We start from the raw sequence: 20037 nt of genomic DNA, 5'->3' as shown, positions 1-20037 counted from the left end.
ACGCTGCAATGCAGCTACCTACGTTCCATTTTTCAATGGGTGTCAATTTGTTCACCTGCCTTGACGTTCTGGCTAAAGTATATTGTATACCCTGAGAACTCCTCCCTAGCATAAAAGCAGTAGGGGCTCTGTGTAGTGAGGCCAATATATAGACTCGAACCCCCGCCCTGGCCCCATCCATTATCAGGCTCCAGACCCTGCTAGCAGGCACCCGCCCCACCCTTGGGTTGAATGCACCTGCATCTGCACCAAGCCGGCAATTGGATACATGCACACCATGCCCAAATGCTAAAGAAAAATCCTTGTGAGGTAACTGAATGCAGCGGCAGGAACTGACTGCCGACACCTTTTCTAACACGGCCTGTGACCCTACTGCATTGGTTCGGTTCCATGTGTTAAAATCGCAGCAAAAATGGCCGTGGACATAACATATCATTGCAAAAAGGCAGCGGTTTTGCCGCTGCAATCCATGTAAAAGATGCGAGCAGGGGACACCCCCGCAGCCCCTGCTCCACTTAAATGGTGTAATGGGGTACACCTTTAACGGGTCAAACCACAGCATTTTTGCAGCCATTTTTTGTACAGGCGACATTTTTGCCACGATTTTATCACTGCATACCATCGACTCTTGATGTGTCCAACACTGCACTCTGAAGATCCATTAGATATATTGGAAGCCCTGAGTGGCCATGCCGCTTTACTGTGCCACCCCTCACTGTATTGTGCCTGTTTGTTTGGTCTGGACCCATTACCGTCTGTGCACCCCGCCTCCAATTCCTGGGGCAGAATACAACAGACCCTTAGGTTGGAGCCTGACATGGGCTAGCAGGGAGGTGGGGACAGACAGCCTTTACAATCATAGGGCTTTTGTAGCTGTGTTTGCCACCTGTTTGGTTCTTGTGCCATTGATACGGTGTTGCCACAATGCTCTCGGGATGATAGCTCAGCAGCAACGTGCTCCCCTTGGAAACAAGATGACATGAGCAGCGCAGGTTCAATCCCCAGCTCCACGCTCGCTTAGAATCCTCTGTGTATTAAGCACGTTATAAATAACCCATCATATCACAGATAAAATCGAGTAACTGCTGACTGGGCGCAGATGCTCCCCGACATCAGGGGACAGGACTGTCTCTCCCATGCCTTTTGCTGGAGGCATTAGGGGTCAATGTGAGACACCAGCACAGAGAACCACACCCCTGAGGGTCCACCCGGCAGAGCAAGCCCCCTTTGTGTGGTGTGGCGTGGTACCGCAACTCAAGCTTTGTATTTCCCATTGGCAAAGGGGTAGTGTCTGCTGTGGCAGCCAGAGTGGGGCCCGTGCTACAAAAAGGCAGTTAAAACTGTACGAGCGGGGGCACCACCATGGCACTCTGCTTGGGGAAGCAGACCCCCCTGCACCAGCCCTGCCTCAGAGTGTTGTATCCACTGGTGGATGAACAGTACAACCCTTGGCTTGGGCTAGGGGAATCCTGAGGACCTTGCTACTGATAAAAACCTGCGAACCCAAGCAACATGGCTGCAGGTATGGATGCCTCAACATTCAGGCCCCTCTAAATAAGTGCATGGTAGACTTAGAACACCGAAATAATCAGCTGCTTGATTGCATATTGTGCAATCTCGAAAGATAATTTGAAATGCACTTTCGTGCTTGCAGCTGGTGGTTATTTAATCATGCCTTTTGTCGCCATCCCCACTGCATTGTGAATATTGATAGAGACATATCCAGCTGTCCATGTCTGATTAGAGCAATGTATAGATGACTGGTGGGTGGGTGGGTCAATCGGTAATCCTTTATTAACTCCGAAGATGCCCCCATTCTACATCCTCTACTGAGCCCTTCCACCAGTCAAGTGAATGCTGATTGACAGGGCAGCAGAAGAATAGTCGTGCATTTGAAAGGTTGCAAGAGCCACTTACACCTATGACTGCTTATATGGGACTCTGAACCTTGATTCATACACCCCCGATTGTAGTCACACTCCCCAAATCTCAGGCAGCAAAGGAGCACAGGTTCCGTCATACATGCGTCTTTACTGTCCCCTCCTTGCGTTTGGGAGCCTGAGCCCTGGGACCAATGCACCGTCTTTGCTGGCCCACGTGTGTTAAGAGGTCGTGGGTGCACAGCTTCAGCCAGGCCAATGTCCTTCCAGTATTAAGGAATATTAGTGGGCGGTAGAGTTCCTTCAGCATCAATACCCTGCTTAACCTGAACGTGATAGGGGGTTTGGGTCATAGGTCAGAATAATGCCTCTACTAGCACCCTGCCCCTGCCCACCACGCTCCACACCCCACTGTTGGATGGCCTCGGAGCCAGCTCTGGTCAGTGCAACGTTATAATGATGGTTCCAGGAGGCAGCAGGTAAGATCACTCAAGTTCCATTTATTAAGTTGTAACAAGTAGGTAGCTCAGGATCAGGGATGAGCCCCGAAGGAGTCCCACTGGCACCCACCACCCAGGCTTTCATCCTCAACTCTCTTCAAGTGCCTGGGCTGGGACAGAGTTCACATCCAAACATTCCAACCATGCAATCAACATTCTCTCTGTGGCATCATATAGCCAAGCATCCAAGGGATCAGGACAGAGCAAACGTCCTCACGTGAACTCCCACTGTAAGGGAGCATGGGAGCACTGTGTCAGCCAGGGCAATGCCCAACAACCACTTTCCCGGTGGTGGAGGGGACTGATGTGCACGCCACTTTGAACAATGCATTCCTTCACCCACCCAACTTTGAGGAGCATCGGGGGCTGACGCTACTGCCATGGAAATACATTCACTCTCCCTCAGATCATCAGGTAGTGCGATTTTTCATACACCTAACCAAGGTTTGGTGGCATAGAGATGCGCCCCCTAAAAGCATATTCACTCAACTTCCCAGTGGTAAGGGGCCACAGAGGCAGATGGGGTGGCTTCTCTCACTTTACCCAGTCTTGCGGGCGGGTCGGGGGGGGGATATCTGCAGGAGCTGCCTTACCCCACCCCAAAAAGCAAGCCGGGTGGCAGGGTACATCTTGTTTCCTCCGCTACCCTGCATAGCCTCCTAGTGAAAACACGGTGAAGGGCGGAAAGCCGTTAACCTTCCCCTACTGCAGCCATGGTGCCAAGAGCATTGTGGCAGCTCTGCCCGACCACAAAGACAGCCTGATCTCACCCTCAGTCTCAAACATGTACAAGCATCTCACTCATCACTATGGCATTCAAGAGGTCACCAACAGACACACAACAAACTTAGATCACTTCATGGTTTCCATTTTGGTTTATGTGTGCAGAATTCACATCCTGCAGGGTTGTGGTGAAGGCATCGGTTCATAACTCCTCCCTGATGCCTTATGAGGTTTGTAGACAATACATCATCAAACCTTGAGTTGGGCACCAAGGGTTTTATTTACCTGATGCAGGTTTTTTCTAAGTATCGGAAGATGATCTAGAAGTTCAGAAAGTTCATAGTTAGTATATATAATGCAAATTATATACAATATAGGGTGCATGGGCATATATAAATAATGACTTCATGATAAATAGTGACTGATCCTGAGAAACGTGGACCTCTTTTGCACCATAGGGATAGGCAACATAAAGGGAGTATCCTCAGACTTCTGCCCCTTACCCAACCCTAGATACATCTTTTGTATAGATATGTGGAAAGCTAGCACCCTGGGACTTTACTCTCTTCCTCCTCCTGCTCAGAACTAACTGACACCTGTTAAGATGATCAGGCCTTACTCCTAAAACACCTACATTGGATGCCAGTGGGGCAACCGGTTACCACACAAAGGACACCTGTCCAACAGCCTGCTGCCCCATATAATAGGGGTCCTGTGGGGCAACCTATTTCCATGATTTATATTGAACACAGAAATGAAACCTGACTGTCATCAATACAGGTGAGAAGCATCTACATCATGAACCTAAGTCACACATCTGATGCCTCGAGGGCAAACAGCTTTTAGCACCCTGGAAGGGGGTGCCGGACAATCGGGATGCTCGGAATGCAGACTGTATTGTATGGTATATGCCAACATTCTGAGTGGATTAGGTGCTGCTAGCCGCCGCCCCCTTCCCGTCCCTGCTCCTCCTTCCCTATCCCACCCTCATAGCACCCATGTAGTTTCCTAAGTGGGTGCTAAGAGTGTCTAATACACACACAAAAATAAGAATCTTACCTCACTGCACTGCCCGGTGGCGATGTTTCCCCGAGTCAGTTTCATTGTTAATAATCAACACTGAAACAGGACTTGGGGAAACAGAGGCATAGCGCTGGGCCACGCAACAAGGTACATTTCTTCAAACCATTAGCACCCACATAGAAAACTACATAAGGCGAGGGGACGACCCTGTCGGAAACGGCACTGCCGCCCAAGTTAAGGGCACGAGCGAAACATCGAGCTGCCATCTCTGGGCATATCGCCTTAATAACATTCTCTCTTTTGCCTCCTACACACAGCTGTGAGACATGCATTATATCCGGGACACACACTAGACACAACCAATCTCTCATTATTTTATGGTAGTACCCCAACATTTTAAACTATTTGGGGAAAAGGACGGCACCAGATTACAGCCTCCATGCTCCCATTTGTGCCACTATGCTTCAGTCCAAAGTCATTTCGCATCCAAATAATACCAGCAGTCAACAAGTCAAGTCTTTCTAGAACAAAGATATAAAAGCCCTAATTTGGTGCCGCATCCGTGACTAAAGATATGAACCAGCCCCTCTCAGCTAATTTGCTGCTTTATTCTAGGAGCCACATTAGTCATTAGCCATCTGCTGAATCTGAAAGAATCGGAAAGACTTGTAAAGGCCAGGGTCAGCCTCAGTATGATCTGCCTCCAGAAAGGGCGACACCATGGGAGCTTCAATAACATGTTTTGTATGCAGCCCCTCAATCAACATTACTATTGTCTGCACAAACAGGGCACCATGCAGTCAACATTCCACTGGCATGTCTCTAAACCTATTGTACCACACAAGATACAACACACCCAATGTGTAATCGTGGCAGAGTCACTAGATATACTTATCAATCACTACTCACTTCCTTATTTGGGTCAAAACTTGGCCTGTCAGCTTCCTTCCTCTACATTTATTGGTCTTTTTATAGCATAACTGATAGCTTGCTGTACTGGTTTAATGTGTTTGCTGAATACATTTGTATTAAATTTGAAAGTCACAGGGCCATATTCCAGCTGACAACCACATTTGGTACACCTACGCCAATGATATAGAGCGACCACTACTTGATTCCATTCTAAATTACATCCCAAACCCACCTACCGGCCGGAAAGGACATCCTCCATACAAGCAAGAAAAGAAACTGGAAGAACCTAGACCTATTGGCCCTAACAAACATTCTAGACGCAACTCTCCCAAGCAAAACAGAACCCACTGAATCAACCATAGACACAGCAGAAGACACACTCAACAGTTGGATCACCAAGGCCCTTGACCAACTGGCACCACCAAAAACATTGAAAGCTACACCAAATAAAACTGGTAGAAAAATGATTCACAGAAGAACTGAGAGAACAAAATACAACTGCAAAACGGAAAATAAATGGAGAGAACAATACACCCAACAAGTCAAAATAAAATACCAAAGACCACTCACACTACACAAAGCCCTCAAAGCAAAAAAGTACTATTACGCCGCAAGAATAAAATCGGCAAACAATCCACAAAAAGAACTCTTCAAAATCCTCAAAGGGATATTAAAAAGCCTTCTTCATGCAAGAATTCCATCTTCCCGACACAAGCACTTTGTGACAACATCACCAACCACCTGAGAACAAAAATAGATCCAATCAAGGAGACCATCAACATAGCCCGGGCAAATACAACCATGACTGCCAGACCACAGACACCGTGCAAAACGCAGACTACAGCAAAACTCACCTGCCTAGAACCAATCACAGAAGAAACCTTTGCCACACGGATCAAGGGCACCAACCTTGCAGGATCCCCAAGAGACCCCTGCTCCCCTAACGTCTCCAAAGGAATCCTCAACCACAGAACCCCCGGCGACACACTTCCAGAAACTAATTAATCTATCACTCAAAAGAGGAATATTACATCCGCCTTCAAATCAGTACATATTAAACCACTGATTAAAAAGGAATAAGAAAGCACACAAGATCCGAGCAACTACAGACCAATATTCAACCTGTCCTACCGAGCAAAGATCCCGGAGAAACACATGTACAAATCCTTTTTAAATACGTCGAAACAAACCGAATACTCAAGCGGTCACAAATTGGCTTTAGACCAATGAGAGGAACAGAATCAGCACTCCTATCAATAAGGGATGACCTGAAAATAAACTCAGATGATGATGTCCAATTGGCCCTCATACTATTGGATATAACACCGGCATTTGGCACAATAAGCATGCAACACTGAAACAAAAGATTGATGGAATGTGGCAAACAGGAATCTGCACTAAAGTGGCTTACCTCATTCCTAACAAACCGAACGGAAAGAACATGCCTACCACCCTATAACTCAAACACCAAAAATATATCCTGCGGAGTCCCACAGGGATCCAGCCTCTCTCCTCTGCTCTTCAACATCTACATGTGCCCACTGATAAAATTCATTTGAACCCACACACTAACCGCCTACAACTATGCAGACGACCCACAACGGATTGTGAAAACAAACAGAGCACAGGAACAAAATAACAGCCTCAACAACTACCTCACAGACATCTACAACTCAATGACAACAAACAACCTTAAACTGAACCCGGCAAAAATGGAAATAATGCTCTCACATGCAGAATTCGACAGAGGGAACCCACAACTGGACTGGCGGACCGGCATGGGAACGCAACCAGAGACTACGGACGTAGTAAATAACCTGGGAATACTCATGGACACTCATGGACATGGGACTATCCCTGGAACGGCTGGTCAACGCAAACATAAAAAAATGCTTCTTCTTCCTATTACTGCTCAGAGAATCTCAGAATCACCACAAAAGCCTTCACTGGTTACCGATAAAAAAGTGAATCAAATTCAAAGTACACTATCGCCCACAAACCCCTGCACAGACATGGAGCCGAATTCTTCCAAGACAAGATCAGCCGGTACTGCACAGGAAGAGACCCAATATCCAGCAATTACCTACAAACAGAGGCAAAACACTACGAAAAAGATAATTCAGCAGAACAGCATTCTCACGTCTAATAGCTAACATCTAGAGCACCATGCCCAAACAAATTAGAACCACAGAAGACCACATCACCTTCAGGAAACAGCTCAAAACCTGGCTATTCTACTGACAAAGACAACCTCGAAGGACACCAGCAACAATAACAACGCAGACAAACCTAGAGTGGAGACGAGACAGGCAAAAGAACCGCAACTAAGAACCGGGCAAAATACCATCAAGTAGCAACCAAAGAATTGCACCAGAGGCACCAACAAACCGACTGACTTAACAACTCCATTCTCTACTTCCTGCTCCTCCAACATAACTGATGCAATACCAGACCGTGCGCTTGCCACACCACACATACAAATCAAGAATTAATCCTATGTTTACCCAGCACCTCTAGATGCTGAAGCACACCTAGAGTGAACCACCCACATAGCTCATTGAACCATCAACAAAGCAATTACAGACCAAGGAACTTACAGCTACGGCCACCTATGACTCTGGATCCCTTATGGACACTATCTCACCAGTGCACATAACCAAACCCACCACAACCCCACTCAACACACTAACACCAACACAAAGCACTACACCACACCCAAGGAACCGAATCTTACCCATACGGTTACAACACCCCATACGGTTACAACACACAAGGCCTACCGCATGAACTCCCACATGCAAATCAAAACTCACAGATGCCAGTTCCTCCTGGTTCTTAACCTATTCTATCACCCTATCCTCACTAACCTCCCCAGACCACTCTTTCAGAGCTATGCAAGCGCCTGGATACTGCCCCTTGGTGGTAGCAGTGCACAGTATAAATCAGCATAAAATAATACTTAAATCCAAATCTAAATTCACCCGAAATCTCTCACAGGACAATGTGATAGATCTTTTTCACAAAGCTACTTCAATGGATTTAAGAGAATACCATCTGTCTGGCAGAAAACCCAAGTACAAGCATAATCTGACAATAAAAGAAAGGCAAGCATTAACAGAACCTCGCAAAATGAAGCAGTTATTACTAAAATGGCAGACAAGGGAGGTCAAATTGTACTAATGAATTAGAGTTATTATATAAGATCAGAAGAATTGCATCTAAACGACATCGAATGCTATGAAAAGCTTGCCATTAACCCTATCCCGAGCCTTATGAATGAGTGACACAACATGAGCTTTAACTGGTCCCAAATGGGACTACTAACAGAGGATGAACATCACTACATGATGAAATCCATTTCCAATAATGGCAACAATCTACTTTATTCCAAAAATACATAAGAAATGTCATTGCTTCCCACCATACTAATATCAGAAAATCAGGATGTGAGATCAAAACACAGCTGTAATGTTTTGGATAAATTTATTGAATCTCAAAACTATTTTTAGCAAAAAATGTTTAAATGTTTACAATTTTTAGACAAGCAAGACACTAAAACGGACAGGTTTAGTGTTCTAACAATGGGGGTACATCTGGGTACCAAACTCTCGATTATGGAGGTAAAATTCCCATATAAGTGCACATGTTGATACAACAACTAGACAAATCAATCTGAATTCGAGTAAGTGCTACCCAGGACTACTCTTGGTCCATGGGTGTTTACAGGACATTATACACAACAATAAACATAAAAGGAGGGTCAAACAGTTGTGTCACAAATCGACACTGTAGTGTTTCGGCCAACGGTGGCATTTTATGAGCACGCTAATGTGGTGGCCTTCATCAGGATAGACGTGAAGAGTAGTTCTGTCTGTGTGTATTATCTGTGGGGGAATGGACAGCTGTCATGATCTCAGTAGTATATTAATTGTTCTTTTGGTTACTTATTAGTGGCTAAATGATGCCTAGAAAATACACAGGCCTGTGTATTCAAGTAAAGCTTACCGTCAAATGTGAGTTTGGCGGTATGGTTGTGCTTACGAGTCCCTCATGACATCATGGTGGAGACTGTGGTGTGTTCAATACACTGGAGAGAGTCGACCTGGAATCCCTGGATCCAAGGAGTTCACAGGAAACAAAGATGCCTATTAATGGCAATTCCTGGTACCAGGTCTGTAAAATGGCGAGACAAAAAATGCTTGTCTCAATGTTGTCAAGAATTTCATTTCTATAGTTGCATCAGTGGCATGGTTTACTGTGGCTAGTGTGCATGCTCTACGGCGCTCTGGAGAGCCAGCACTGGATGGAGGGTGAAGAAGTCCGTCACATGTGATGGCGGTGCCTGTCTCTCTCAGGAGAAGAAGGGCCGTGATGACGTGTGGGCGGCTGGGAGTGCACACAATTCGCTTGAGGGGCATGCAGCAACATTTCCAAAAATGGCTAGGAATATGGGCATAAAAGTACCTATAGCCGGATAATCCTGCAGTGAACATCAGAATAAACCTATTCTTTCCCACCATGCAGACCCATCATCAATGGCATTGGCTCATTGACAGAACACATTTCTCAGTATATAGATCTCCATTTACCACCTTTACCCTCAGGTTTGGCTTCCTATATCCAAGACACGAAATGCGTAATACAGCAATTGCAACTCATCTCCTGGGAATCCATCTATAGACTAGTAACTCTTGATGTCCCATCCTAATATAAAAGTATTCTACATGATAAAGGCATTGAAACAACCTAACATCTAGATCTGTGTCTTACTAATTACAAAATGTAATGCTAATTGAGATGCTAAACTTCACTCTGAACAATAACACATTCGGTTTCAATAACCAAATTTACCACCAAAAATAAGGCACAAATATGGGAGCGAAATTTGCCCCATCCATTGCAAACCTTTACATGGGTCATTTCGAGACAGAATTGGCATGGTAACAACCTGCATTTACGACCAATAACCAATTAGCCTATTGGGGGCCTTACATCGATGTTATTCTTATCATTTGGGATGGTGATAAACAAGCACTTCTACAATATGTCAACTATCTCAACAACAATCTAAAAGACGCCTGGGTACTTCCATTACTAAAAAACCATCTTTGGACCCCACTAACCCATCGAATTACAGACCCATCAGGACTGTACTATTTTTACTGAAAATTCTGGACCGTACAGCATGACTTGGAAATGAACAACCTATTAGGCCTAAGACAATCAGGCTTCAGACCTAGGCATGGGACTGAAACAGCGCTTATTGACTTAAAGACTCAAATTCAGATCCTCAAGGATAAAGGTAAATCTGCCTCAATATTACTACTCGACTTATCAGCAGCATTTGATTTAGTAAACCATGAAATATAATGTAAACATTTGTCATCTGCTGCACACTTCTCAGACCAAGCCAATGCATGGATCAAATCCTTCTTGAGCAATAGATCCATGAGGGTCTTCGCACCTACGGCTTCTTCACCACCCGCACCAGTGACATGTGGCGTACCCAGGGATCATGTGTGTCCCCTACTCTCTACAACGTATTCACCAAACCTTTATTCGATATACTTCATTATCTGGGTGTCACATATACTAATTAAACAGACGACACCCAGATACTCATCCCTATCACTGGTGACTACGCTGCAGACAGTAAAACCCTCAATGATATTTACAGCACTATTCAAACTTGGATGGCTAAGCACGGCTTATGCCTCAACGATGACAAAACCGAGCTACTCCTTCTCGGCTCCTCTACAAAACTGAACAAATTAGGACCCCTCTTCAAATCCTTCAACATTGACAATAATAACATTAAAGTAGCCAATGATGTCAAAACATTAGGAATCTATATCGATTCAGCGCTATCACTCACAAAACAACCTAACGCTTTAGCATCATCCACAGCACATACGTGCAAACTTATCACAGCGTGCCGACCTTATTGGACTACTCCCAACTGTATCACAGTAGCAAGAGCATTAGTACTTTCCAAGCTCGACTACTGCAATACAACCTCCCAACAAAATATCAACAAAATGCAAGTAATGCAAAATAACGCTGTCCGATCTGCATGTAATATACCAAGAAAACAGCACATCAAGGCAACTAGACATAATATGAAATGGCTCAATATCAAACAAATAATAGACCTCAAATCACTCTCACTCACACTTAATAACCAGGCACCCACATACCTATGCGATACTTTTGCACGCCACTTACCTCTGTGACCCAGCAGAGTAGCACAAGCACACTGCGTTGTTATCCCACGCTTCAACCAACAACGAGCTGGTGGAGCTAGTTTCCCAGTTCTTGCTGCAAAAAAATGGAATGCACTTCCCTTGTCCATAAGAGAAGAACCTACTTTCTCTCTCTTCCGAAATGAGGTCAAGACTTGGCTCACCGAGCAAGACCTCAACCTACCATCACCATAAAATATGCCTAGTCACTTTCAGATTGTTTCCATACTGTCATTGCTGTGAACTTACCTTGTGTAAACTGTACAATACTTGTTCTTAGATTAGTAACATGTATAATGTATGTATATATTTGACTATGTAACGTATCCAGCTGTGCCTTTCCCTTCACCTACTCTCATATATCCTATAACATGCATTCCCTTTTCTGTACAGTATTGATTGATTGATTGTGAAACATGTAAGTTTATAGCGCCAAGTTGCCCCTGGGCTTGGCCGCGCTTTACAAATAAATAAAATACAAATACAAATACAAAGATTATAACATTCAGTTGACAATGAAGGAGAGTACCACAAGGCTACGTTTCTTGGATCTAGAACTGTATGTGGACAACAAGACTATTCAGACGACGCTATACACGAAACCCTCTGCGGGTAATAATGTACTCCACGCCAACAGTAACCATCCGAACCACATTATCAAAAACATTCCCTTTGGAGAATTTTTAAGAATGAAAAGGAACTGAAAACAGAATGAAGAGTTCCTGAAACACACAATGATTCAAAAACTTTCAGAAATGAGCTATGATGAGAAAAACCTACAAAAAACACTAGATAAAAACAAATTAAGAAAAACAACCGATCTACTCTCCAGCAAACCCGTGCCCCCAACATTCAGAGGCAACAGTCAACAAAGTGAGATGTATCACAACCTACAGTTCAAATGCACATCAAGTGAAAACACTTCTTAAAAAACACTGGGATATCTTAAAACTAGATTCAGACTTAGGGCAACACATTGACTTAGAACCATTGATAACCTATCGCAGAGCGAAAACCATCAAGAATGCCATATGCCCTTCACATTACAATCCCAAGCAAAACCCAATCACTTTACATGATATATGAAATTACCAACAGGAAAATGCAGCATATGTGCACAATCCGAAAATGGAAAGAAACTAGTATCATTTCCTGATGGAACCACCAGAAACATTGTGCACTTCATCAATAGCAATACAAAGTTTGTAATTTATGGCATCAAATGCTTATGTGGCAAAACATACATAGGGAGCACAATACGCACCCTGAAGAATAGAATTACGGAACATTTGAGCGCCATCAAGAACACCGACCTCAAATATCCCTTGGCTAATCATTTTTAGATGGCCAGGAAAATGTTGACCATATCAAATTCTTTGGAATAGATGAATTATGCATGCCACCTAGAGGAGGCAACAAGGAACTGCTAATCAGGCAAAGAGAAGCGTATTGGATAAATATTATGGATACATGCAATTCAGGCCTGAATTGCGATTCGGAAACAAGCCATTACCTCTGATTGGCTATGTAATATAGACATAGAACAATTGCAATTTGTCACAATTTGTTTAGCTTCTATGGGTCAACACGCAATCCAGCCTGAATGTATAGCTTACTTAGAGTAAAATGTAATGTAAGCATTAATGGTTCACCAAAAGTATTATGTGAATTGAACTCTCTCTTTTCCCGAACAATGACCTTCTATGAGTGCAATTAACATTTTCAGAAATTGCTATTTTTGAGTTAAAGTTACAACTTTAGAAAAGTCTAATGGACTCATTAATGTTGCCATCCTCCCCAAGGTAACATGGCTGACATCTGGGGGTAACATGATGACGCGATCGCGTGCAAAAACGCAGTGACGTCACCATGCTTTCACGTTAATAGACGGACATTTTGTTTCCCGCGAAAAAACATTGCAGAAGCCAATACAGCTGGGACAATCGCATCCATATCCTGTTTGACACGATGGTACGTTTTAGCGAACTCTAACTCTGCATTCCCCTTTTCATTTTCACCTTAGTTAAAGACTCTGTTTGAACATTAGCACACAGATGTCCTTTAACCTACAGGACAACTGTGTGCAATGAAAGGAATCCAATCAATTTATATTTGAACCACAAAGCCTGCACAAACAAGCGTGGGAAGTAGTCTTCCAGAAGCATAACATTCGAGTGAGTAGCTTGCAGTATTCATTCATTAGCAACATGGGTGAATTCCACTGTTTATTTTATTTACGTATACAATTTAGAACTTGTCACTCTTTATTCTTACACAGATGAAAAGCATTGAAAATCCATGGCTGATCCTCCTGATGAACCACTAAGATTTAAGTGGGGAAACACGTGTCGAGGTCAAAAGAACAAAGATACACCTTTGAATTGAAAAATTAAAACACATTACTGTGAACAAAATCCAAACTTTGCAAGGTTTTTTGTTGGCACAAATTGGATCATCCAATCTTCAATATACAACATAAACTAACATGACTATCAATGGAGGTGCATCTGTATAATTTACTTTTGATATTTGAACTCCTTTGGTAAAAGAACGTCCTTTTGTACTGGCATGTTCATGTTTTGTCTAGCTCACAAGTGACCCTCATTTAATTTGAAATGTACTGCCTTCATTTTAGCACACTCTTCTTGCTTTCCTCCCTCAGACATATGCATACTGTCCAGTCGGTTTGAATGCATGATATCTGTTTGGCTGCCTCACGTCTGAGCTCGCGCCAGTGGATACGAATGACAGATAGCCCTGTACAGGTCACAGGTGTATACGTACATTTTCTTACTCTCGCCCAGAAAACAAATATTCATTGTGGTCAATATGTTCATTATACAATATGAGTTTGGCTGCCTCTAATCCAGCTATATAAATGCATAGGAATAAAAGAAAGCTTCAAGGTGATCCAGCATTTCATTGTAATTGCACCCTTATTACCGATTTGGCCTGATGAGGCCTACAATGACATTCTTTACAGCACAACACCTGTGTATGTGCATGTATCCTATTCACGTCAGTACAAGGTCCGACACCTTTCTGCAGAGGAAAAAGGAGAATGTAGCCTGCAGAACACAGCAAGAAGATGATTTATTTATTTATTTATATTTATATAGCGCGCAAGCAGCCCAGGGGCATTGAGGCGCTGTTACTTGCAATAACTTAGTTACAGGGTACAGGCATGGGTTTCTTTGAACTTGGTATGATGATGGACATCTCCGACAACTATGGCACCTTCAAACATCTATTCTAGTAACAATTTGCAATTTGTGACTGCGAAGGCATCTTTCAGTTGTTGAATAGAACACAGCGCTTCTGTTCTTGGAAGCGAGCTTCATACGGGGTCGAAGAGTTGCATTCCGGACCTTGCTATCTATTAGGTGCTATTCGTGTCCTGGGAGCCGACACGCTCTAGCGTAAGAAAAGCATGATTCAAGCCTTTAGCTGTATTATTCTAACATATTCTACCATATAACGAGACTGGCTGGCAGCTGCAAAATGATTAAATGCCCTGCAGCTCTGCTTCAAGGCTACATTCGGGAGGGACGCGGGCATTCTTCCTGGCGCTGCCTATGTTTGTGTTTCAACAAACTCTTGTTATCCTCTCGGCCCTGCGGCCTTGTCCTTTTCACATACAGACAACAATGTTTTACAGTCGAGCAGTGTACGCGGAAAATATACTGCGAAGCAATAGGAACAGAAAGCAATGAGCAATGGTAGAAAACAAAATGGCGATTCTTGTTACATCAAAATGGCCGTTCATTGGCAAACTTGAAAACCTATATTCTGTCATATCGTGCATGAGACGGTTGTCCCACGGCCACCAAAATACGTTTGCGGTCACAAAGTAGAGGTATACATTTTTCTAGACTGACAAACCCTCCTTTGGGTGTATGCCAAACGTCTCATCTATTTATTGAAACCTCCTCTAGTGATGATGAGTCTGAAGTACTTATGTCTGAATTTTGCATGCCATCGTAAACATCATCGTCTTCATCAATATCTATTGCCATCAACTCTTTTACTGCTCTCATCTCATTTGGGTCTGGGTCAGTTCGACCATGGGGTTGTTTTTTCTTTGTCATCATATGCATACATCCTTCCGTACATCCCTCGGTTACCTCAGTGCAAACTATGGGTAGACAATGTATACAACAACAGCACGTTAGGAATATTCCAAACACCACTACAAATATTGAGATCAACTTCCATCCCCAAGAACGTAGTATTCCCCAAAACCAAGATCCTATTCCCCAGCTCCCTTCTCCAGTAGGGAGTTCAGAGCTTAGGACGTGCATTTTCTTTATTGCTTCAAAAATCGTGGGGGAATAGTCATCGACATAAATGCAACACGCTGATCCCACTATTTTGCAAATTCCCCCACGATCAACCAGGATCACATCGAGAGCCATTCTATTTTGCAGCGTCATTAACCGGATTCCTCTTTCTTCCAACGTCATGTTAAATAGTATATCTGTTGTTGTGTTTATTGTATTTTTTTGGATTCTGCACAGTTGCCTTATATTATAGGAGTTCACTATCTGCCCTAAGAATGGAATTAATGATTTTGCTACATCAGTTGCTATTAAAACACCCTTGTCAGTCCTTTTGACTCTAGTTCTGGATAATCTGGCCATGGCTGCTGTTTCTAAGAGGAATACTCCTGGGAACAGTAGACCTAGGTAACATGTACCTCCCCAGTTTCTGGGCAACCAAGGATATGTTTTCTCTCCACATATAAAATAAACTGGATCATCTACATATACTGGTTCTATTTCCCATTTTAATAACACTGTATTCATGCAACCAGTATATATTGCGACTGAAAAAGAGCCTTTCTTTTTTAGACAAAAAGGGACAGTTCTTGGGCTATAATTCACAGTGTAAGATGGGGGAATTGCATCTTTGTCCCCTTCTGTTCTTACACGAAACGTCATTACAGATGTTTTTTCTGGTGGGGACAATCGATCTCGTCTATTTTGTAGTGTTACCTTTCGTGTATTTTTCCTCGTGGGCTCTGGGGCTATTACTTGTGCTTTATGGAAAATGGAACAACCCACAGGCTTCATTATTATCTCCTCAAACTCATTCATGTTGGTTCTGTCTAATTGACCCGTATTACTCTCATTCCATTTCCCACAGAACATTGCACCTAAAGATGCACTACATGCAGGATTTAATGGTAGTGGCTGCACATACCACCCTATTCCTTTCCCAGCATGCTGTGGTAAATGGGCACATACCCAGCAATTTGTTTTCTTCAATATTGCATGTGTCATGTTCATGATCAATAGCAAAGTATTATTTCCAAAACCTTCCCTGTGTCTTTCTTCCATTGAGGGCAGGGTATAAGTGATCACCTGAACCGGGCTTTCAGTAGTGGATATATTAATTATTGGTAAAAACATTTCTAATGGGTGTATTGTTTCCACCCACCATAATATTAGGGCTGTCGATATTGGTGCTACCACGCTCATAAAGCACATTATTATTGTCAGTACCAGCATACAATTTGTTTTACCATGCGTTTTTCTTAAGCTTACAGTCTTTATAATTGACTCATTCTCAGCGGTGGTGGTGCAGGAGGAGGCTGGAACCGGTCCCGGCATGTTTCTCATCGTCCTTCCTCTTTCTTATCACAGTTCGTTGTGGATATCTCTTCGTCGCGCTTGCTCTGATGTCAATAAGTTCAACGGAATTGTCACAGTTCAGTTCTGCCTGTCCTTTTTAGCCTGGATTCGTTTATTCATTTTTAGGCAATATCACTTGTCCTTTCTTATACTGCTCAGAGGACCTTTGATCAGTTATCTTATCGCCTTAGTATCATGTGCGCCCAGCTTGTCCGCTCTGGTTCCTGACACATTCACTTTTATGATCGCACCGAGGAGCCGCGAGTCTTGAATTGTCCGACTTTCACAATTCTCACGCTTCTCCCCTCTACACCTCTAGCTCCTTCTCCGTCCATGAGCTGAACCAGAGGTTGACATAAACACCAAAAAGATCTGCGGATCACTTTGTCTTTCGAGGCCGCAAGTTGTATCGCATCACTCCTGGTATCGTGTGATCCGTGAACAGTGCTGGTGCACTTCCAGATTCAGGCTCAAAGTCAGCCTGTGGCGCTACTGCAGGTGCTGGTGTGCGCCGCGCCAATGATGCAGATCCGTTCTTTGGCGTGCTGGCAAGTGCTGGTGGGCGCCAAAGGGGTACACGATTTGTTTCTACTGGTATTTGCAAGGCAGATTTCGTGTCGGCCAGCAGTGATGTTGATTCTGCTGGGCAACGTTGGGGCACTCTTTGCCCTTCCCCCTCTTTGGCAATCATCTCAGGCTTTGTTTCGAGTTTCACTTCTAGTTTTGGCAGATTAGGTGGCTGCTTACTGGCAACAGTTTCTTTCGTTTCTGGGACCGCTGTCTCTTTCCGGTCATCAGTGTCAGGCAAGTCTTTCAGTGCAGTTGGAATCTTCTTGGCATGGGTGGCATGGATCCACGACTTCCTTCCATCCACCCGTATTGCCGTCTGCGTCGCCAAGAGTACTTGATAGGGCCCGCGCCACCTGGGTGCTAATGATGACTTTCTTTCAAAGTTTTTAAGCAGCACCCAGTCGCCTGGCTCCAGCGCGTGCCCCGGACCGGTATATCTCACTGGTAATGCCTCCTGCACCTGCTGATGAATAAAATGCAATTTCTGCATTAAAAGGCCACAATAAGTACTAAGCACAGGATGTTCTACCTCACTAAGTCGTTTTGGCTGTGGTGTGCACCATACATTTGCCAGCCTCCCCATCACGATCTCGTACGGGAAGAGCCCAGTTTTAGCCTGTACAGACGTACGCATGCATAATAGTGCTATTGGTAATGCATCCACCCAACTCAACTTGCTTCCCGCACAAATCTTGCTAATCTTTGATTTAAGAATCCCGTTGTGCCTCTCCACAAGACCTGCAGAACTCGGATGCCTTGAACTATGGAATCTCTTATCAATCTGAAGACCAGCACATATCTGTAATACCACTGCGCCCACAAAATGTGGTCCATTATCAGACCATAGGACACGGGGCAAGCCAAATCTGGAAAAGTACTCCTTCAACATTACTTTATCCGTGCTCATTGCTGTGCAGTCCTTCAAGGGATATGCCTACACCCACTTACTGAATGCACAGATCACCACCAAGACGTATGTTAAGTTTTGGCACTTCTCCATCTCTATGAAATCAAAATGGATCACCTCAAATGGCATAGAGGGTGGGCCAAAACTGCCTATTGGAGTCACTGTTCCCTTCCCTACATTGTGTTGCAAACACGTGATACAGTTCTGCACCAATCTCTCTGCATTCTTTTTTATGTTTGCATTCTGCCAAACTGTAGAAAGGTGCAGTATTATCTTCTTCGCACAGATGTGCGTAGGGCTGTGGGCCATTGTGACCATTGCAGTCACGTACGAATTTGGCAACATTCAGTTTCTAGTTCCCTTGTCCACCCAACAACCCTCCAGATCCAACTCAGCAGATCCCTCTACCCACTCCTGTATTTCATCGGCTGTAGCTTCGGCCTGCATGTCTTTGACAGTGGCAACTCCATTTTCTATCATACAGGGTACTTCCTCCGTCTGAACCGTCATCATTTTGGTATTCAAATCAGTGGCAGTTTGTTTCGCAATTCTGTCTGCAAACGCGTCTCCCTCTCCTACTTTGCATGTTACTTTATGTGCCTCGCATTTCACTATTGCTAGGCACTTTGGAAACGTGAGTGCAGACAGCAATCGTACAATCAAAGGGCCATGTTGAATTCTGGCGCCAAGTGATGTCAAAAACCCTCTCTCAGCCCAGAGTCGACCAAAGTTATGAACCACTCCAAAAGCATACTGACTATCAGTATATATATTCACATTCAAATTTTCAGAAATCTAGCAGGCTCTGGTTAATGCTATTATTTCTGCGGCTTGTGCTGAATTATAGGGAATTCTTTTGCTTTCTACAACGCTCTCTAGGGTAGTGATAGCATATGCAGCAGTTGTCGTGCCATCTGGTAATTTAAAACATGAGCCGTCACAAAATAACTCTCCATCTGGCTCCTTCTGTGGGATATCACTTAAATCAACTCTCCCCTTGGTTTCTTCCTCAGTGACCATTAAGCAATCGTGGGGGGGTGATTCATCCTTCCCAATTTCTTTTATGGTTGGTGGCATTAATTCTGCAGGATTCAAAGCACTACACCTCATAATTTGGATATGGGGCGCGAACAAGATCATTTCATATCTTGTCAATCTAGCATAGGTGAGGTGTTGCGTCTGTGTCCTATTTAATAGAACGTCTATGGCATGTGGCACCATCAAAATTAAAATGTGCCCCAATACCATCCCTTCCGTTTGTTTCACTGACGCAGCAGCCGCTGCGACAGATCGCAAACATCGTGGTAGTACGCGCGCTACAGGGTCCAGCGCAGAACAAAAATAGCCGCACGGCCTATTTTTTCCACCTTGTTCCTGTGTCAAAACCGCCAATGCACATCCTTCACTTTCACACACAAATAGTCTAAAAATGTTCTCATAATTCGGCGTACCCAAAACTGGAGCCGAGCATAATGCAGTTTTCAATCCATCAAATGCTTTCTTACATTCCTCATCCCACTGCAAAGGCATAACCGCATCCTTTCTAGTTAAATTCACCAACGGCTTCACAATTAACGCAAAATTACCAATCCATTGTCGGCAATATGAAGCCATGCCTATTATGGCTCTGACTCCTTTTTGTGTCTT

The 20037-nt window shown here is 43.9% G+C and overlaps 1 protein-coding gene across 9 annotated transcripts in view; it reads right to left on the bottom strand.

The window, feature by feature from the left end:
- Nucleotides 1-20037, bottom strand: part of LOC138583059 (uncharacterized) — a 433873-nt gene that overhangs the window by 193063 nt on the left and 220773 nt on the right. The window lies entirely within an intron of this gene.

Source organism: Ambystoma mexicanum, chromosome 3q (genome assembly GCF_040938575.1).
Source record: "Ambystoma mexicanum isolate Mex_15411 chromosome 3q, UKY_AmexF1_1, whole genome shotgun sequence".
NCBI classification, from domain to species: Eukaryota; Metazoa; Chordata; class Amphibia; order Caudata; family Ambystomatidae; genus Ambystoma; species Ambystoma mexicanum.
Note: the sequence above shows the minus strand (reverse complement) of the source record. Positions and strands in the feature narration are given on the sequence as shown.